A 23,399-nucleotide genomic window follows, 5' to 3' on the forward strand; every position below is an offset into this window, starting at 1 on the left:
TATTGTTGATATATCACGTGAGCAGGTATCAATCAGCTTTTGGTGACAATCTACAATCTACAGCAACACCTCTTTGGAGTTGTTTTTTCAATACGTGACACGCACGTGACATTCATATTTAAATTCCACACAAGATACTCTTATAAAACTCAGTGAAAACGAAAACGATCAATTATTATTGGTATTATTTTTCAAATAATTTTGCAATAATTTTTGGATAAATTATTAAAATAAATAAAAAAAACCGTAATTTTTCACTAATATGGAATTATTATGTGAATAGAATATTCGACTAAAAAAATTCATTAAGACTCCAGATCAGGCCTGGCCACCACACAGCCCGCCACGTGAAATTGTGCGGCCCGCTGGGTGATTTTATATTTCTATTGAAACTTTTGTTTCTCGTTGTATGTATACAAAAAATATTAAAGAAATGATAATTTGCATGTGTCATTATTATAATGTGCAAGTGCGACTACGAACTCCAGTTCGTAGTTACAATACTTATATTACATCCGAGAGATATTTCAACTTAAGATATTTTGCACAACGAGTTGTAAGTGCTTTTGGATCCGCATATATTTGTGAAACATTTTTTTCGAAAATGAAATTTACAGAGTTCATCACGTGCTTCATTAACTGATGCCAATTTAGAAAGACAGCTAAGATGTGCAACGTCGAACGTAAATATAGATTTAAAAAAGTTAAGTGAAAGAAAGGATAAACAAATATCTCATTAATTAAGACTCGATAGTTAATTATATTCAATCATAGTATAACAATAAAATTTCATTCATTTTGTATTTGTATTACATTTTTTAAAAGCATGTTTACCTACAGTGCGGCCCGCTGTAACGTTACACGTCATCAAAATGGCCCGTGAAACCATTTGAGTTGGTCAAGCCTGCTCTAGATGTATTCATTTGGAATCGCTTTCAAAGAAACGCTTCAGAAAAATATCTATTTACGTATTTCTGAAAGAAATTTTGTTGCACACTCATATAAAAGGTACAAGGTATGTTTCACTTAAAAGTAAGTTTGTGAAAAGGTATCCACTTAATAGGAATTTGCTAAGAATTATAATGGCTTCTCAAAGTTTGATTATAATAGGTGAATTATGGGTTGGGTATAGGAAAATGGGGCACCCTCCGATCGAATTGATTTTTTCACCATACATAGCCCTTGAGGTAGATAGCCCAAAAAGTGGTTTTTGCACCGATCTCAGTGAATACATTATCTCCCCTCAAAAAATAAAAATAAAAAGAATGATGTACTCACTGACAATAAGATCGGTGCAAAAGACCACTTTTTGGGCCATTTCAGTTTTTGACCCCTGGGAGGGGGGGATTTAAGGGATGGGATGACCACCGTTGGAATCCCCACCTTAAGGACTATCTATGGTGAAAAAATCAGCTCGATCGGGGGGTACCCCATTTTCATATAATTAACCGAATTATGTTTAACTAATTTTATATAGTGTTTTGAGACCGACTGATTATGATAACAATAGCCGATTGATAATATTATCCGTGATTATAATAACCGCATCCCACTGTATGTATATAAAACCCACGCACATCTTATGTTATCTGAGAAAAATTAGAATATATTGTATAAAGATATGTAATTGCATGAACATCCACAGTCTAGTAATTATACATCGTGACACATTATTAAATTCGAAGTATAAACAAGTTTTTGTTCATTTTTCAAAAAGAAAGAAAAGAATTTAACTTTCGTAAGAAAAAATTACTCTCTTGAAATATACAATATACACACTTCCAGAAACGATATAAGATTTATGTAAATATTGTTTCGGCTAGTGTTGTAGTTTATGAGTCAAACACGTATAAGGAACAGGAATAATTTCTCTTAAGTATAAAAATAGCACCAACCGAGTACAATAAAATTCGTGCAAAAACAATCGCGCAAAATCACGTGAAAGTCGGTGTGTATTACTTATTGATCGTCTTTTGTCAGTTGACTAACAAAATAAGGATTTAAGCTATAATTCGTGATTGTTTACTGTTTGGTTATTATCATCTCTAATTTCTTTCAAACTTCAATATATTGTAAAGCCTTGTTTGAACAGGTGAAGTATCATTGGAAAAAGTGTCGCAAACAATTCTAAAGGCCTCTTAATTTTATATTTGAATTATACTCAAACCTAATCTTTCCTAAAAACCTAAAATTACAGAATTTAATGCTTACAATTAATACTGAAGAACCCATCCTACAGAAATAGCAAATAAGAAAATCTTGAAATCTCTGAATCATCTTCACCTTCAGATTCGTCACAAGCGCCACGTGGCGCTCCATCTGACACCGTTTAATTTTGTCCAATTAAATTTTGTTTTATCTCCTATCGATTTAGAGCTATGTATAGCTTGACTCATTGTCAGTTGCGTGAGACACCTTATATGTATATTAAAGTGTGTAGTCACTTTTATTATACCTGTTTCATGAAATTTATATAATAATATCAGAAAGATTTTACTTATACAGGTAAGTCTCGATTAATGCTAGTTCACATACTGCGATATTCGATTTAGATCGAATTTTAAAATGATACCAGGTCGCATCTAATGCGAACAAAAATTCAGTTAATGTGAGGCTTGCGAGACTTCTTTCAATTGGTAAAACTTTAAACAATAATAAACATGTTTATGCTATTATAATTTAATAATATACGTATGAAAGGTATATTTCAAAATTTTGATCGTATATTTTCTTTAACTAAGAAACAATTCCTATATTTCTAGTATTCAAATAGTACGAATTCAAATAATGCGAACAATTTCTGGGATTTATTACCCGCACTAATCGAGACCTACCTGTATTTGGGCATTTAGATAAATTAAAGCTAGATTCAAACAAATTATAATAATATTTTTATATTTTTTAAATCATATACATTTTTCATTGGTATGGTTTCTAGTTTACTAATAAAGGTCGTGTTAATTGGTACATAAACTAATAAAATTAAAATAAAATAGTAAAAATAATTAATAAAGTGATAATAAAACAATAAAATAATTGTTCTATTTGTCCCCATCTTCAAATAATTAACTTTAGTTACCTATATAACTTTAAATAATCAAGGAAGACAAATCATTTTCTATTGTATTCAAAATGCAAATAATATTCTATACTATTTGAAAATAAAATTATTTTTAAATTTGGAATTGAATATTTTTTATTTGTATTACGGACAGAATTTAGTGAACGAAACATCTACCTAAAATAAGATTTTATTTTCAATATCATATACTTGTGTGTATCTAATGTAATCTTATTTGAGAAAATAAAATAATGCTTAATTTCAAATACATAATTCATTGCTCTCAAGTTTAATAATTTGAAATTCCAATAACAACAGAATTAGCAAAATAGAATAAAATCGTGAAAAGAATGTCATTACAAGTTTTTATGTTTTCATTTTTTTTTTTTAACGTATCCATTAGTATCCGAATAAGGTTTAACGCTTGTTCTCATTTATTTTTATGTAAGCTACATACTAACCTCCTTTTTTCTGTGCAAGGTCAAGTGTGAATCACCGGATTATTATATTAATTTTATATAATGCTGCACTCCATATTTTACTTAATAAAATATTATCTAATAAAAATTACGTGTAATGTGTTCCATATTCTGTTTTTGTATTAGATATTTTTCATTCATAATATTAAATTGTATTTAAAAATTAGTGAATTCAAAAAAATGTTTTGTAAAACTATTTAGTTTTAAGGAGGAATATGTTAATCAAGGCCACACAATTGTAGACAGGTGTCTTAACAGGGAGCACACAAATAGATCCACAACTCCAGGAAAGACAAAGGACGATAAAACGTTTCTTTCATTTTAACAGTAACTTTAATACTAGAACTATCGGCGTTCAAAAAACGCTGATTTTTAAATTGAAAATAAAATAGATATAGAATGAAAAATAAACCAGCATATGCAATAATTCTTTATCTGAACAAAAGTCAACGTATATTTCAACAAGAACGCTTTAACAAATTTTACTTTAAAATAAAAAACTTGAGTAATTCTAGTGTTAAACAATATTTATTTTTTACAAAAAAAGATTTGTTTATATTAGTATATATATATAAAATATCGAAAAAATTAACATAAACTTTTGCAGATAAAATTAAAATCAAGTACGAAATGAGTTCATATGTCAGCGATTTGCCTTAATCACCCACTAATCAGAAGAGTTATTATAGATATTCAGTTAATTCATATGGTATTTCTTATTTATTGAAATAAAAATTTGACGAATCCAGCTTGTGAGTAGCGAACGGTCGGTTCCCAATTCCAGGCTACGTCACTGGGCCGGCTCACACCTGTTGCCCTGAATAGAACACGCGGGTGATACGTCACTGGCCGTAAACTGTTGGCACGGCTCACCTGTTGGCCTCACCAGTGCTTGGCTGGGTTCTTGAGCGTGCGGTTCCTTTTGCTCGCCGCTGCTTTCGTACTTCGCTTCGTTATCGTATTTTCGTCGTTTTCGGTGTTTTTACGCGAGTCTTTTCCCCGTGAATCGTTTCGAGTCGATCCCGTTCGAGTTCAGTGATCATTCGACGACCAAGTTGGACAGGACATTTGACGACGCCCACGAAGCGGAAATTGTTCCGTTTCGCGAAGGGAAGAAAGGGAAAAAGCGACAACAGAATTTTCCACGGATTCCTAAACCTTGTGAATTCGCTTGGAGCCGGATTGTATGCAAATACTGGAGGAAATATCCGTGAGTTTGTGTCTAACCCCACCAGCCTCCGCTCGGCTATCGTGTCGTTATTTACGTTGGTGACTAACGTTCCCGTGGAAGAGGTCCACCCGAGGCGATCGTGCATACCGCACGATCATTTTGCGCACAGGTACTGCCAAGCATGGTTTCCTTTTATTCATCTTTTTTTCTTCCTTGCGACGCGTCCTTTTTTCGAAATCACATATTGCTGTCACACAGTAAGGTATTTTTTGAATTCGGTTTAATGTAATAAAAAAAAGACAACATCCAACATTTAATCTTTAAATAGCAGAGTTTGGGTCAATTGAGGCCTAACCTCCCAAAACATATACAAGGATATTAACACTAGAAATAGCAAACCAATTTATGGTTTCAAGTTTATTTTTTTAATTTATAAATTTTATCGAGGTATTTTTGTTGAAATGTATGTTGGTTATTGTTGAGATAAGGAACGGATATATTAAATTATATTTCATCTCTTATTTTAAATTGAAAATTAGTATGTATCAAAGTGTAAACTTAAAGTTTAATGTACAATTTTTAAACGAAAAAGTTTTGTATCATGAGAAAATAATTTTGAAAGGAATAATTTAAAATTTAGAAAATGAAAATAATATGAAATGCAAAATTGAATTAAAATTTAATGATCCATAATCCGTCATTCGTAAGTTAAACAATAACTTATCGATTTTAAGTTATGTATTATTGTATCTCGCTTTTACATTTTGTAGTTTCCAGATAGATATTATATTTAAATATTACAACCATATTTAAATAGAATTTTTGAACCAAAAAATGGTGAAACAAAATGATTAATTACAAGAGTACAAGGTAAACACCAACAAAGGAAATTCTGCTTAGGTGTTAAATTAAAATCTTTGTATAATTAATGCACAAATTTTTAAAATATAAGTACGTGAACAATTTTCGTTGCGAAATTCGATTGTATTTAAATTTTTAAAACTCGAAAACAAAAGTTCTAACAAACGTAGGCTGAAAATTTAATACCTTCAAGGTTACAAACAGTTTTTCTTTTCAGTTAAAACGAGTAGCTTGGTCGCTTCGGAAGATACCGTGTTGCATAGAAATAACGAATTATCTTACCACTTGTTCTTTTCCTGATTACAGAAGATCTTCTGTGTTATGATACGTGTATAAAGTGGGAAGAGAACAGATAATTCATTGTTTTTATATAGTGCGATAACTCCAGAATCACTCGCTTTAATCGAAATGAAAAACTATTTAAAGGTTTGAAAATATGTATTATTACTTGCATCATTTTCTTTTCATTTGACGAGTACCATTTATCTTAAAAGTTATCAGCTCTTTTGTTTATTAATCTGTATATTTATAATGATGTGCTTTGATTATTAGTTTGTTCTTTTTGTACTGTATTTTCTATTCTTAAATTTTATTACGCAGTAGTAAAAAAATAAGACCTACACATTCCAGTGTAAATGATTTTTGGTATCGACCATTATATTGTATACAATTTACATACAATCGTAAGGAGTCCAAAATAAAAAAGAATTTTCATATAGATATCAAGGTACAAAAACACAATAATTGATTGTAAAGGATGAATATAAGTTTTTTGAATTGTCAACAATGAGAAAACAAATTATTGTTTAACTCTTGAACAGCGGAATCTGGCTCAATTGAGACCAAAACTTAAAAAATATATACACAGGTCCGGCCCTGGGCCTAGGCAGACCAGGCGGCCACCTAGGGCCCCCCAAGGTCCAGGGCCCTCATAAGACGATTTTGTATCTAAGAATGCAAAAAGAGTAATGTTTACTTGAATATTAATTGATGTAAATGCAAATCTAAATTAGTTATACAAGCTTTAATGTTAATTTTATAAATTTTATTTGTGGTACTTTTTCTATGTCATATATGTGAAGGGGCCCTTTTTCGGAGCTCGCATCGAACCCCTGAAATCTCAGGGTCGATCATGTACCTATATACAAGGATATTAATCTAAAATTAAATATACAATTATTAAACGAAAGAGTTTCATATATTTGAAGAATCATTTTTTAAGGAACAGCGTAAAATTTATAAAATGAGAATAATATGAAATACAAAATTAAACTAAAATTGGGGCTCTCTCCATGGTCCGCTGCCTGCGCGCTAAAAAGATCACTTAATATCAACTTTTTAATATTAAGTGTGTTTATCGCTAATTTGGTACTCATTTTCCCCTGTTTCCTTTTTAAGAAAAATTGTTAATTCAGATAACAAATTTTAACACAAATTTATTGTTATTTTATTCTTCATTTTATGTGGGTTATTCAAAACGTTCTCGGAAAATATTATGAAAATGGTTTATAAGTTTCTAATGTTATGAATAAAAGAAATGAGTAAAAGAATTATTTTTATCTTCAGTTTAAATAATAGACCGTTCGATTATTTGTATGTCTGGTTTAAATTGTTCGTACTGGATTGAAGCGTTACTCATGGTGTAAACATGTACAGTCAAAACAATGGAATGATATCTGATTGAATCTAGAAGGAACGTGAACGAATTTATAGTTTGAACTCAGGCCTTAATATCAACACATTTTGTCCATTTTGTCACTACTATAAAGTCATTACACCACTTCTGAAATATGATTCTGCAAGCTCTGCAAAATAAGCGTCTACTATTACTATTATTTCTTCATTCATTGAAAAATTCTTTCCAACAATAAACTTTGTCAGGTTTGTAAAGAAATAGGTTAACCCTGAAGAGATAAATTTTAATTTAATTTTGTATTTCATATTATTTTAATTTCCTATAATATTAATTTTACACTACACCTTTAAAAATTATTCTACCAATATATGAATATTGGTGTAAGTCCTTATACATACATTCTTTTTTTTTTAAGTTTAGATCTCGATTGACCCAATTTCTTTTCTCGAATAATTTTTGTTTTTTCCACGTCATTAAATCATTCATACACCTTAAATGTAGTAGTCTGGAAACAGCATATATGGAAGATCTAGTACCATTTTCTGATCTTTTTTATCCTTTCTTAAACATTTTCGATGAATCAATCAAATTGCTTATAGAAATCTTGAATTCATAATAAAATCAATAATGCTCTGTACTTCTTCACTTATATAAATAGTCAATTTAGAATCCGTACTATAATGCTTAAGTTAGGTAACTTGAAACATTACCATAAAATGCGAATTGTCGCTTATAAAGGTAAAACTCCTATTTGAAAAATTTACATTTATAAGACTTTTTTTTAAAACACTCGGTGTATATAATATTTAAGCTGCTAAACAATTTTCCTCTCTTTGATGAAGCATATTATTATACTGTAGATCCAGTGTTCTCTATAAAGAGGCCTGGGTGCAAGAAATACTTTGGGGGCCAAAATAATTTTTTAACGGTAAAAAAGCATAACATCTTCTCACGAAAAATATTTTACTTCTAAAATTTTCAAATTTAGAATTCCATACTCTAGCTTCACATTCATATTGCATTTATAATTATTACTATCAGTACAATATCAATGTAATATCTGCACTATAGTATACAAAACAGAACAAGTAAAACTTCAAATATTCCTAATTTTTTTTTTTTTTGACAGTCCTCGCATATCAAGATATGGTTATTACAATTGTGATATGCGTGACATTCAAATCGATTTATAAACTTATATTGATTATAACGAATTAAAAATTTTTGTCCTCACTTTTCTTCCTTCTTTATTTTATTTTCTCCTTTCACTGGAGCCTCTCTATAGGCCGGGGCTTAGCAGCATTCCTTCCATGGTCGGTCCTGTTACTAAATTAACTATAGCTGCAAGAACTATATGAATTGCACATGTAAATCGGCGAACTATATCACCTAAAATGTACATTCTTTCTATTAATAGTAAGCCTCAAAAGCCTTCTAAACTTTCACTGATAAACCAATTGTGTTGCATTATGTATATTACTTAATATATACTGCTTTTCTATCTTTTATTTTTTATGTATAAAATTTTGTAGGTATTCTTATGTACTCAATGAGATCGACTTCAAAATCATGTAAACTTCTTATACATCTTATAGAATTTTAAAATTTTAAAATGATGAAGGGCTTAGTTAAAATATGTATTTTTAGGCCAGGTTCACCCTGGGTCCTACCTAGTTACACCAATGTTCACAATTATTGCACATAGTTCTGGGAATGCTTTCAAGTTATGAAATCATAATTTCGAATTTAGCTTCAGCGAGTGACAATTGCGAAAGAAAGCAGAAAGCAGCCTGATCTGACTTTCGCGATAACTACTGGACGATATCAACATGGAATATGTACAGTTGGTTGCAAAAATATATCGACACCAATGTAGTTTCGAATATTATACTGTATATTTAAAAAATATATTTTTTACAAAAGTACACAGTTAACAAAAATACGGCCTATAATAATACTAAAATGAGACCACAGACACCTTATATTTAATTAAAATTTATAAAGTAATAATTCTTAAATATGTTAAAGCGCGTTAGATTGTTAGAAATAATTATTTTTAAATAACTAATTTTTTACATGACCATTTTTCTCTGAGACATTCTTTTTTATTTCATTTTCAAATTTGTAACAACTTTATGAATTTTTTTATAGTTTGAAAGGTATAGCTAGTAAGTTCCTGATCGGCTTCAAGCAAGGAAATAACGGAGGTGGTTGCAAGACGTTTGTGCAATGATATCATAAAAATTCTTGCACGATGCATACTTGGTGCTTCAGATCATTATTTTCATACATCTTTCACCGACCTCCTTTACTTGTTTCGCTAAATAATTTTTTAAGTTAGTTACATATTAATTTTTATCCAGAATGTCATCAATAAACACTGATTCACCCGTTGAGTTCTATGATTGATGGCAAATGTTTTAAAAGATCTTTTCTGCTTTCTCTAGACTTTTACTCTTCCATCACTATCATAGATGTCACATTTGCTGTCATTGGCTGAAATAATGTTATCCCATCATTCACGATCAGATTTCTTTAACACGTATTTCTTTACATACCGAAGTCTTTTTTCTTTAATTATTGCACTTATACATACTAAATAATTGAAATGACATGGTTCTATAGGTCACTGAATTTGTTTCTTCTCACTCTGCAAGAATACCCAAAAATAAATATAGAGTTATCAACAAAAAATATCGTGTGAAAAAACTGATCAAAAAAGCCATTTGACATATACTATGTGTTCTTTGAAACCAATTTTTGTTTTATGCAGCAACAAATAATGCAAATATTAAGGTAACCCCATTTAACTGGTCCACTCTGTACAGGGTGCCCCAAAATGAGTGTTAGCCGATTGAAGGGATGATTCTGAATAGCATATTCCTTTCCCAAAATGTTTGAAACTTCGTTTTTGTTGAATTATTGAAGTATATGGCTTTCTTGTTTGTAGATACCTTCGTGATCAGATCAGGTTTCCCTAGGGAAAGTATAGGGGAAGTAGGAATTCTCAATATCATTATTTCGATGATATTAATATTAAAAGTGATTTAGAAATGATCTAATATGATTTTTAATTATTAAACATTATGAAATTTAGTATATAACTGAAAAATCCAACAAAATAAATAAATAAATTTTCTAGTATAAACATTTATTTATACGCAAGGGGTGGGGGCCCACAGATTTACAATGTATGTATGTGTGCTATATGGGGTCCCTTTTGCTACATTGTTATTTTCCATAAGGATATCTATGGATAGGACCGGATTAAGATTTCTGGGGCCCCGGAGCTATCAAACCTTTTCGAGAGCCCTCTTGGTTGATAAACTTGGTTCCAAAATTGAAATTTATTTTAAGTAAAATTAAGTAACACTCAATCATAAGGAAAAAGAGCAAAAGTAAAATAAGATTTAATTCAACATTTTTTTACATAACAAATGGTAGGCTTATAACAGGGTCCCCTGCAAAGTGGGGTCCGGGGCTATAGCTTATCTCAGACCTCCATTTAATCAGACGCTGCCTACGGGAAAAGGCGGGAAGCACCATTTTCCCCGAAGACGATTGATTTGATCGCGAGTGTACATATTATAACCCTTTGCCTGTAAAATTCTTTGCAGTTTCTCTGGATAGATCATGATTCTCCATTATTCACTTAAGATTAATTGTGAAACATACATCCATAAACTTTTAATTTTTCTAATAATACCGCATCTATAACGGATAATTTTATCCCAATCTCCATTTTTATACAACTTTACAATATCTGGCACTGGGCTCTTACTCATTTTTAATAAACCTTCAATTTTGCGAAACGATTATTTTTCTTTATAATGGAAAATCATTAATTGTCACCTATCCAAAGTTGTAGCTGTACTTTTACATCCTATTTTACATGAATTTTAAATAAGACTGATGGTTCTCTCTCTGGTCATGATCATTATATTTATAAATATTGGAAATTGGAAACTCGTAGAGCATAGGTTCTTAAACTGTGGTCCTCGGACCCCTGGGGGTCCGCGTAGCCATTACCGGGGGTCCGTGAAATTATAAAAAGTGGTTGACCAGCAAATGTTTATATGAGTTTAATGAATTATGATTTGTAATTTTTTAAATTCTTTTTACTACTATTTGTATTCATTTTATGTTTTTTATTCTATATCCTAATAAAAATGTTCATCTCTATAAATGCGCAAGACCATTTATTAAAATAACCAGCGATACATTTTTACCAATATTTATTATAATGTAGTGCCTATGAGATTATTGAGCCAGAAATTAAATCTCAAGAACGACGTAAAATGCCTAGGGTTGGGATGGGGTCCACAAAAAAAATGTTGTTCAAGAGGGGGTCCTCGGACTACATAAGTTTAAGAACCCCTGTCGTAGAGTGTACCTCCTGCTCGAATATTTTTATGATCTCAAAATTAGTTATTATGTATTTTGTTCTTCTCTTATTATTTGAGCAAGTATACATACTAAATAAACGGATCCTCTACTTTTATTAGGTACAGAAAGTACATTTTCTTCTTTCTTTTTAAATCTAATTGTAACTGAATTTATTTACTGATATTGTATGGCGATTGTAATTTAATTACTGATATTGTATTGTGGCGTATAAAGTTACCTATAGTAGTTGCATTAGATCATTGTATTACTTATATGTGATCGCTGATATAGTTTATAATAGTATTAACTTTGATTGGTGCATCTGTGTACTAGATTTGGTAGGGGGGGGGGGGGGGGGGTTATATCTTTTTAACCTATATGTGCCAATGCTGGTGTAAGTCAATGCTGAACCTAGCGGATTTTTATACTGTGCCAATTATACGTAACACTTGCTATAGTTTTATATTTCTTGGTTAATAGTAAATACACCCATACCTCGGTTTATGGCCTAGATACGTTCCGGAAAAGTTGGCCGTAAAGCGAAAATCCGTATAACGAATCAATTATTTTGATAAAATCCCATACAAATTCAATTGGATCTGTTCCAATTTTTATAAAATAATATAGTTTTTAGTTCGTAAAGCATTTTATCTTTTTTATTTCCTATAAAAATGCTTACAGCATTTTGTTTTGGCCGTATAACGAAACATTGTGGGCCATAAATCGAATTAGTGCCATAATTTAAAAAGGCCGTTATAGTGAAATGCCGTATAAAGAGCGGCCATATAGCGAGGTATAGGTGTATTGTAAGGCAATGTAGTATAACATTTTTCCTGTTGATGTTATATTTGCTTAAAATACAAAGCATAATATTGATAGTCACAATGGTGCCTCGATATTTTTGTGCCCGACTGTACGTATGAAGTCCTATGCATACTACAGTTTAACCTTCGAACGTTCGATCAAACAGACAAATAATTTCGAATTAGGGTTTCCCGAGAAAAGGGCTTCTACATATAATTGAACTAATTCCAAATTCAACGTCTAGTTTTGTAACAGTTTATATTACATATTAAATCTTTGAAATGTTTAAATGACTCTGCTTAACACGTATTTAGATTACTTATTTTCAACAAATGTTTTTTTGTAAATTTTTATACACTGAATTAGAAAATTTCTAGCTTTAATTCTCGAGAAACTTTATATAAAAAAAAGTGCAAATTTTATTGTTTACAATATAGGTGAAAACAGTTCCACCGAATACTTAAAACTAATGCATTATGTTCAAAATAATATTTTTTAACTTTACATTTACAATATCTATTGATATTTTAAAAGAAAATTTTGAGATCTTGTATAATTTAGAATGAAAAATTATCAATCGACAAATTATTATCAATGTTTGATATGAACGATAAAAATAAGATAAAGAACAATAAAATAAAAGTTAAGTATCAACGTCAAGGTGTCAACACTATCAGCGATCATATTTTTATTTAATCCTAAAATATACGTATGTTTTTTACAAACGCATTTTTAAACGAAAATTTCTAGTGTTTGGTAATAAATTGATTTTTAAATTTCAAATAGAATTTTGAAGAATGTATGTTGACTAATTGAAAATTCTTCTGTTGAAAAAGCATATTAATTTGAATATGTGAAAGTGTAAAAAATATGAAACAATTAAAGAAGATGCAATATAATTATTTTTCTGTTAAGATGTTCAAACATACCTTAAAAACTTATTCGTAAAATTCATTAATGTTTCGACATTGGGACACCATAAACTCATAATATTAGTATTTATAGTTCCGGATCAAGGAGGGTGTAATGGAGGCTACAGCCTCGGGGCCAATTTTCAAGGAAAGTTCTAAGGTTCTTAGCCTTTACAATATCAAAAAATTCTAAACTTTGGAATCCACTATGATTTTGCAAATTTTTTGCTGTTGCAAAAATAAATCCACTTGTTTTAAACTTTCCGAATCATTAAATTATTAAAATATGTATCTTTTCGATGTTTGCCCTACAATATTATTTGACAAAGGTACAAGGTCGTGGTTTCAAAAAAGGTATTTATTTGGAGAGATAAATGGACGAATATTAGCCAAAAAGGAAAAAAAGGCTGAATTACCTGGGGTCGTCTCATACCCCACAGTGCCAGCTAAGGGTTAATACAGTCGCACCTTTATAAACGTGTAAACCTCTATAAATATTATTTAAGATCAATACAGGTGAGAATACAGACAATTTAATGGTATCGATAATGTTTAAAATGATTTATAAAACAATATGAATACATATCAAATAATTCAACAATGTAATTTACTTTTTTGCATTGTTTATGACTCGTTGTTGAGTTTGCTACTCATGTAATACGCAACATCTCCTTACGATAACGATGTATTTCTTCAGTCGTATGAAGAAGAATCATTTCAATTAGTGAATCATTGAATAGCAAGTACCATCTAACAAGAATGCATTTTTCTTTTTTGCTTTTCTGACTACACCTAGCATATTATGTAACTATTTATGCTCAAATTACTTAATAAAACGTGAAGTGTGGTGATTCTAGAAAAGAATCATTCTTTTCTATTAAACTGTCACAAAACACGAATTAGGGTTTATTGGTGTAACAATGAATGATATCCTCATTTTAAAACTCCAAGATCCGAAAACTTCATAATTTTAAAACTTCAAAATTCTAGAAGTTCAAAATGAAATTTTAGATTACTAAAATTCAAAAATTTCTGAATTACAAAATTTTTATGAGACCCACTCTACCTCCCAAACATTCTAATCACGCCAATAATGTCAAACTAATGATAAGGTACATTTTTTCCGATGACACGCTACACAATCATATTGCATCACGTACAGCAAACAACCGATGATACTTCCTGCTTGATCCAGCTGTTAGAAAGTGGAAAAATTGTCAGTTTACCACTAGGCTGCTGGTAGTTACAAAATTGAGAATATGTTACATGAAACACATACATATCTTACGACATATGAGGGCTAAGTTTCTGAAAATCTGTCAAATCGGATTTAGTTGAAATTTTGCAGATATCTTCATATTACGTAAAAACAATAGTTGCGAGAAGGATTTTTGGTGACTCGAAAAATAAACCCCAAAATCGACATAGTTTTATTGCTGATTACAATTGTAAACAAAGAATATATTATTCTTCTGTTGCCTAAAAAGCTGCGAAGTTCCACGAGCGAATAAAATTTTTTCAATTTTTTTGTGTTTCGTTTTTTTAATAAAACTTCAAATACTAGTGTATTTGTAAGATTTTTCCAATTAAAATAGACCAAACACGATATATTTTGAATCATATTTACTTAATTATTTATTCGCATTATGTTTTAAGTAAATAAGTAAATAAAATGCAAATTATATTGTATTTGGTCTTATTTTAATCAGAAGAATCTCACAATTACATTGATAAAAGTTTTACTTAGCAAAAATAAAAAAGTTTTATTGTTGAAATAATATTGTCTCGCGCACATGTTTTTCTGGGTTCCTTTAATTCTCGAACCTCTTTCTCTTTCACTCTTTTGCGATTTCTACATTCGGCAACATTCAAAGGCTCGACTTGAATCGTTTCTTATTGTAATAAGAACCGAAAAAACGTTTCCGTTCCATAAATTGTCGTGTTGTTACGCAAGCATCACACGTTTTCGTTACATCACCATAAGACGTTTTAACGAAACCCAAAATCGAGGGGGTCGAGCGTAATAACATATTCTATGTTGAAAAATTATGTTTTAGGTTCCTACCTTACTCTGGCGTAAAAACAATTTTCCGATATGGTTTTCCGTTTTCTTTGTTTCTAACAGCGAGTTATGAACATCTTTATTAAACAAGTATATTGACGGGATGCTTTTGTATTTTGTTCAAAGCTGCTGTAATATGAGTCGTCTTCGTAGTATACTATACTGCGAAAGCAGATTAAGAAAATCTTTTTTATTTATGAGCTATTTATAGAAATATCGATAATATATAATGTCTTTTATTTATAGTAATGAATAAAGAACGTATTTAAAACAAAAACAAAACGAGTATGTTAAATACCACAAGAAAAGTTTCAATACTTATAAAGTCGAATAAAAAAAAATAATGGAGAAAAGAACATTATTCTTGTTCTACGTAAGACTTTTTACAAATTTCCAGTGTGTGTATTAAACAAACTGGTTTCATACATTAAAAGTACAAAAATATGCATTTATAAATTCCTTTCCAAAAAAAGACTGAAATAAATAAAATTAAAGTCTGCTTTTTATTGTTCATGTAAAATTTTATATACAGGAAACGTTTGACCTTTTGTTAAACAGCTATTTGAAAGTACAGTTTATTTTATATATTATTTTATTGTGAAATCGTGCTTTTGTTCACACTCTATCTATTACAATTCCATGAAACACGATAAGACGACATCGATATCTGCACGAAAGGACAGTGACATAGGTGACTTTTTCTTTTCCCTGTGCTTGCCGCAATAGGATACGATTGACAGAAAGCACAACGTGTTACGCGATTTCCTTACAGTTGCCTGTTTACTTCTGCAAAATTTATTTCGCCAACGAGGCCGGTGAAAGCAATTCCCACAGTTTCGAACTGATTTACCATATTCAACTTTTCCTTAACCTAATGTCGCGTCGCATTGGGTGCAATGTATGAAGTTCACACTATTCAGCGTGATACATATATAAGAATGGTTAAAAAATACTTATAAACAAGGGCTACTAATAATAATTGTTGGAGGTTGAAATGAAAAAAGAAGAAGAGAAATAAAATAGATCGAAGTAGCTGGACAATCTTGCCTTGTGTAAAATCGCACTTACAAGGAGAACTACCCAAGTGTTACACTCACTTATTAATGAAACTTTGCCAGCTTGTAGAGCTCGTCAAGCTGAACACGCCTATAACCCCTTTTGGGGGCAGACGGCTAATTGTTTAAAAGATATTAACAATTACAGTTAGTCACTCCTTACATTCTGCAGTATGACAAACTCATACATACAATTCGCAATCTAGAGATCCACGGTTCAAATCCTTGGTTCCCAACATTTTTTTAAAAATGATAATTTATCTCTTGTTGAATAACTATTACATAAAAATTACCATTATAAAAAAAAAAAAAAAAAAAATCCCGGTAACCCAGGATTTGAACCGAGGACTTTTAGATTACGAGTCATATGTTTAACCACGGAGCAGATCCGTGACTAGCAATTTAAACATCCTCGGTTCAAATCCTTCGTTCACAAAAAAAATTTTTTTTTTTTAGGATAATTTTTATGTAATAGTTATTCAAAAAGAGACAAATTATCTTTAAAAAAAAAAAAAAATGTTGGGAATCAAGGATTTGAATAGTGGATCTCTAGATTGCGAGCTGTATGTGTGAGTCTGTCATACTTCTCAATGTAAGTAGTAACTAACTTTAATTATTAATATCTTTTAAACAATTAGTCGTCTGCCCACAAAACGAGATATAGGCGTGTTCAGCTCGACGAGCTCTACAAGCTGGCAAAGTTTCATTAATAAATGAGTGTAACACTTGGGTAGTATTCATATTATGTAGTCATTTAGTTTATAATATTAGAATTTATATAAAATCAGAAACGATCATGGGGCTCTATCGAATACAAACTCATCTAGAGAAGTCGATCTACGATACGAAATTGATCGTGCAAGGATACAAATATGTATATACAATAAGAAATAATTCTACAAATTACAATAAGTCGTTAAGAATGAAAAAATGCAAAATATTTTTTTAAGAGACCTGTGGGGTGTGCAGGATGCGAAATAATTTTCACTATCTTAACCTTTACACACCTTTATTGTACACAAAACTTGCGTTATTACAATCGGTGAGATTTGACTCGTTCGCATCAAGCCTAGAGGGGTGCGCGCGCGTGCCGAAACCTAGCCGTCTTCCTTTGTTCTAAACGGCGCTACATGCGGTGTATCATTATGTCATAAAACTCATCGATCGATAATACACATCGATAGTGCAGGAACCAACAGGACCAATCGGGAGACATCCTACAAAATGCAAAAGGTGTCGTTCCGATAGTCTATCCATCTCGGAGTAATCGGGGGAAAAAAAACTGATCGAATTGAGTAACCTCCTTCTTTTTTTCGAAGTCGGTTAAAAATATTATAAAAGGGAACTAAAAGAAGAATCAACTTTACTTTAATTGCGCAATGTAGTTGGCTTTGTTTGTCCAGGAGTTCGATCCAATGGACAGGCGTTTTGGAGCTTTAATTTCCTGGTCCTGTATGAGTATTTGATTATATTCGTCCACCTCCCGGTGGTCAGTTTTCCTTTTTGGCAATAGATTTATTGCATCAATCGAAATCGCACACAAATTGCACTTCAACCTATCGAATAGGTTCACTTCATCGAGTTGAATATTTTTTCCGTACCTATCATGAAAAGTGACCGAGGTAGTTTAATTAATCGTTAGGCGAAATACTCTGTAAAATATTTTCGATTTCTGGAAACCAATGGGTTACAATGTAGTACATGATACCTATCATTAGAAGACGCCTTCGCGTGGTCGATCATTGCTACCTGAAGAAGCGTTAGCCGGTAGCTCGAATGTAAGGGTTGCGACGATGACGGAATGACAATACGCTATATACCTCCATTAGACAAGCTGTATCGTTCCCCGACACGTGCGAAAAAATGAAACGTTTATTGCACAAGTTTTCTGTATTGAATTCGGTAAAGGTGAAAGTGTGAAATGTTCAGGTCGTAAAATAAAGACAGCGAATTTTTTTATCGGCACCGTTAAGTTCCGTTTTTGTTTCTTTTCATCAACGATGTCGTCGACAAGGCTTACGTACCACGATCCGAAGTACATAGTTAGACAATGGCGAGAGAAATTACGGTGCTGAATGTCGTGGGAAACTCAATATGCCGTTGGCTCATTGTCAGAAGCAGGCTTCGTAATTGGCAAAGCGGTACGCTTGAAATCTTGGCTACATTTTGCACTGAATGCCTAAATGCGTACAGTGAATCCTACAAGTATAATACATACAAAATACAAATATTCGTACCTTCAGTGGCAGCTCGTAGCTAAAATTAGTGGGGGTGCTGCTCCAGAAAATTTTTAGCCTTTGTTTTAAAAAACCGGCACTGCGGGACCGACAGTGCTCTCTCTCCCGCGCAGCCACGCGCGCAGCTTCCTATGTGCGCATGCGCACACAGCCAAACACCACGCCGCGCCGCTGGAACTGTGAAGCGCATAGTTCCATACAAAGATTTTTGTATCTTTTTTATAAACTGGGAGATGGCTACTGACATTAAGCTTAAGGATTATATATTGTACAAGTATAAAGAAAGAATTAAAGAAAAAAGGACTCATTATATTAAATATTATCGATAATATCAAGTGGAAATAGGGGGTGCTGCAGTTCCTCAGTGCTTATAAGCGAGCCGCCACTGCGTACCTTCCCAATTAATAATTGGACGTTGCATGATATTTGCTTAAAAGAAATGTAATGAGGTACTGATTAATAAGGGTTATGTACTGAAATTATACAGGAAGGATCAAGGGAAAAAAGTTGTAGATAAATGTGCATAAAAGATCACACAACTCTTTATTGTTACCTCCTCCTTTTTAATTAGATGTACAATACATATAATATCGATGCACATTTAGATCCCCCCTTAATTCGGTCTTGACTTATGACTACACTAATCCCACTGTCAGAATGTAGAACAAAATTATTGTTAACACCCTGAATCGATAACTACTTTCTAGCATGGAAGCTTAAGAAATGAATGAATGTCTAGGATAAACTTCTATGGAAAAGAGTTTTAAAACATTGGATTGTAAAATAATTATCTATTACCTAATGTCATTGTAACAAACATAGCTATTTTGATGTATTGGGGCAGTCAACGTCGTCGGCGTAACTAAGATTTTTGTCTGGGGTGGATCAGATCCCATAGCTTCGTTAACAGTGTTAAGAGTTTAATACCTTGTATTTCGCAAACTTTTATGAGAAAAATTGTAGAACCTTAGATTTTTAGAATTTTAGAATTTTAGAGCTGGGAGCGACCCGTTCTCTATCGGGGGGGGGGGGTCTAGCCTAGTCACTACGCCAATGGTCAACGTGTTAATAAATCACTGCACGGAAGTTAAAACTGTCACTATTATAATACCATCAACGAATAATGTCATTATCATTACTGCTAATAACCAACCACATAGGTGATGCAACATTGTACAATGATTGAGACAAGACATGAAAATAATATAGTTTGTCCGTTAATTATCTTATTGTTCGTAAGAATAGATTTTACCTTGCTTTGTTTTCATCTTTAGGTCTCACTGAAGTGTTCGCGTAACCTTTCTTTTTTCTTTTATTATAATCACAGGTACAAGTCGTCAAGGTTCTTGTACTCGTACGGTTATTTTACGATCAACTAATTTAAAATTGGATAAAGCTCAATTTCAGGGGAGTAGTGCCAATTAATTCGCTCTAAAAATAGTGCAGTAATTAGCGCTTAAAAATAACTTAATACTAAACATAGTACAACTGAAACTTGTTAAAGGCCAGCATCGTGTTAATTAAATCAAAGATATATTCTATTAATCATATATTTTATCTCGTAGTTCATACAACTAACACTGTGTGTTCTAGGTTGGAGATTTGAATTTAAAAAAAACGAATTTTTTGCAAAATTTAAAATAATTACATATTAACAATATCTATGCTTTAATTTAAAAATTTCTTCATTTCTGAGAAAAGAAAAACTTTCGATACATGTATAAAAGTCTCTATTTTGAAATAATAATAAAATTTGTAATGGTCCAATTTATCAAATGGCTTTTAAGAAAAAATGCACAGTTTGATGTATATGTATAAGTGAAGGACTTTGAAATCTTTGAAACGCCTTCACTTTCAGATCTGACACATGCATTAGATGACGCTTCATTCGATACCATTTTATGTTGCCTAATTAAACCTTTCCCAAATTTTTACTATTTTAGAAATATAAGTTGATCAAGTTACATAGATTATACCTATTTACAATTGACAAGTTCTATCCCTTGTATCGTACTGGTGGTGGCATAAATCAGGTTTCCCCGGGGAAAATAGCGAACATAGTGTACATAGAGGAAGTACTAATTCTCAAAATCCTAATTTTGACGATATTAATATTAAAGTTATCTAGAAACAAAATAGTGTTAAATATTACAAAATTTAATACATAACTGAGAAATATGAATAATAAATAAATATAAATTGAAATTTGCAAGTGATGTAGGACCACAAACCTATATACATAATGTAAATGAAATTTCAGTAAATAAAGTAATTTTATTTTAACAAATTAAAGTATAAAGTAAAATTATCTTATGTGCTACAATTTTGTTTCTTATTTGTAATACTATTTTATTTGAATTTTATAGCATCTAATATTTTAAATAGCATTTCAGATATTTTTGCTCTAAATTGTATTCAGGTCTGTGCGAAAATTTTCTTCATAACGAGTTTTCATATTTTAAAATTGATCATTTTTATTTGTAGCTACTATCAGTAGTGATTAAATAGAGATTTTGGTGAAAAACAACTGACACAATAGAAATAGGGTCTCATTTCATTACATAAAGATTTATACCTTCATAATATCATTAAATTTAGTCATAAACTTTTTGAATAACGCATACAAAATTTCTTGCTAGATATTTTGTAAATTTCCTTGAAATAAATATTCCAAGAAATAGCTAAGAAATATGCTGCAAGGACTTAAAGAAATTATACAATTTAAAATGATATCATTAGATACTAAAATAGTAAATGAATAGATTTTTCTTATTCTTATTTCTAAAAATTTATAATTTTTCTTTTAAAACTATAAGTACGAATAATTATTACGCGTGAATTTTTTTCGCTAATTTCTAAAAATTTATTAATATTTTCATATAAAATATAAATAAATAATTTGTGTTTAATAAAATTTGCTTCAGAAACTTTTAGAAATATGTATATAGTTCTTTGTCAATATGTTTTTGTAATAAACACAGTTTTATAAAGTGTTTGTTCAAATTGATAACAGTACGGATACTTTTTACATTAACTGTACATATAAACATTCACACGGAAAAACAACGCTGATATTACCCCACTATCTTTAAAAGACGCAACACGTTCTCGTAAGCATTATTTGCTTGCGATAAGTGTCAAGGTTGCAAGAATAATGAACTACAAGGCAGCACTCATTCAAGGTGTTTGTGTGTTCAAAATCGTGTGAAAAGGCGTCACAGCACCAAGGTAATGTAAAAAAAGGATACAGAAGAGAGAAGAGCTAACAGGAAATTGTCCGTACGGAATCTTTGCGGTATAGTAGTATTAATACGTAATAGGAAGGAATTGCAAATGAAGTTTTTAGAAATATGTTACGCAAAGTTTGAAGTCGATGATGATACATCGAAATTTCTATATATAAAATCCTAACTGACTCATTCTTTTAAGGATAATTATAATCAATGTCCACTCCAAATCTTTGGACTTAGAAAGTAGAAATTTGAGGAGAGACTTCTCCTGAAGACGTAAGCACCTACCAAGATGGGATTTTTGGAAATTTTTTGACTCCCCAAGAGAGTTAAGAAGGGGGATTGTAATTATAGAATTTTTTGCGAACGGTTAAATCAATGCTTCCAAAAGTGGACGGTACCCTTGTAGGCGCTGGAACGATTCATGGAAAGAGGTAGTAGCCTTGGGTGTAATTGGAGGATGTAAGATCACTGCATTTTTCTGCATTTTACTCGCTTAACACGTTCGCGACGAGACCTGAATTTAGTGTCCCCGCCATGGGGCGGCGTTAAAATAAATTTGTTAATTACAGTAATCAGTTATTTAAATGCTATGACGCGAAAGAAGGTAGATTTCCAGGGGAGCGTTGAATAAAACATGGGGGCGGTAGACTAAATCACTTTTGGAATCTATGGATTAGATCTAGAAGAATGAAATTTGGTAGAAATACTCTTTTTTGAAATATGTTACACTCATGTCGGACGGAATTCCGATTTTTTTTCGTGCCAGGGGTGGCAGATGATCTAAAAATTACCCGAATATTAGAAGTCGTATGAATCAGGAACGTAATATTCGAACAATGGAATTTTCTGAAAGATTCTTTAAACAAGAGGAAAACAAGAATTAATTAAAAACATTCCTAGAATGGTCGCACAAAGCACGTGTAATTGGCTAGTAGTTTATAAAATGTGAAATATTAAAGTAGTCACAAAATTTAATATAATTTAAACAATTAAACCTTAAAAAATGTTTAAAAATATTAAAACATTTATTTATAGAAACATAATGATCATTTGATGTTATACAAATCCGTTAAGAATCCATTTAGGCAAAGTAAAAATAAAACATGCTAAGCAGCGTTGTAGACAGGACCAATTAGTTTTAGCTAAATTTTTTTTGATACTATGCAGATTTTATAAGACATTAATTTCAAGACGATATTCCTTAGCACCAAATAGTTCAAGGATTATAAAAACTCTTAATTGTAATAGTCAAAAAACAAATTTGTTCTTAATTTTAAGTTACATTAAAAATTACATTACCCGCGCAAGGTAATAAGAGAAAATTTCCAAGTGATGAAACAATAGTGTTCTAAATAATTTCAATTATAGTGTGTCATATAATGATTATAATGGCAGTTTAAATTTACGTTTTTTTGTAAACAATGTAAATTGCATAAGCTTTAACTTTCTTTTTCTATTACAAAGAAATTTGAAACAGTAGAAACTCCTTTGTCAGAATTCTGT

At 31.1% G+C, this 23,399-nt stretch overlaps 1 protein-coding gene across 12 annotated transcripts in view; it reads left to right on the top strand.

Moving 5' to 3' along the window:
• The first annotated feature begins 4,418 nt into the window (after nt 1–4,418).
• The window catches only part of LOC117607945 (echinoderm microtubule-associated protein-like 2), a 111,991-nt gene continuing 93,010 nt past the window's right edge, over nt 4,419–23,399 (top strand). For 8 of the 12 annotated variants that reach the window (XM_076688480.1, XM_076688482.1, XM_076688487.1 and 5 more), the window contains exon 1: nt 4,420–4,880. The gene's annotated coding sequence lies outside the window, so the exon portion shown is untranslated. Of the gene's footprint in view, nt 4,881–23,399 lie in introns of all 12 variants that reach the window. The other 4 variants (XM_076688485.1, XM_076688486.1, XM_076688489.1 and 1 more) reach the window with 3 other exon arrangements.

Source organism: Osmia lignaria, chromosome 5, assembly GCF_051020975.1.
Source record: "Osmia lignaria lignaria isolate PbOS001 chromosome 5, iyOsmLign1, whole genome shotgun sequence".
NCBI lineage: Eukaryota > Metazoa > Arthropoda > Insecta > Hymenoptera > Megachilidae > Osmia > Osmia lignaria.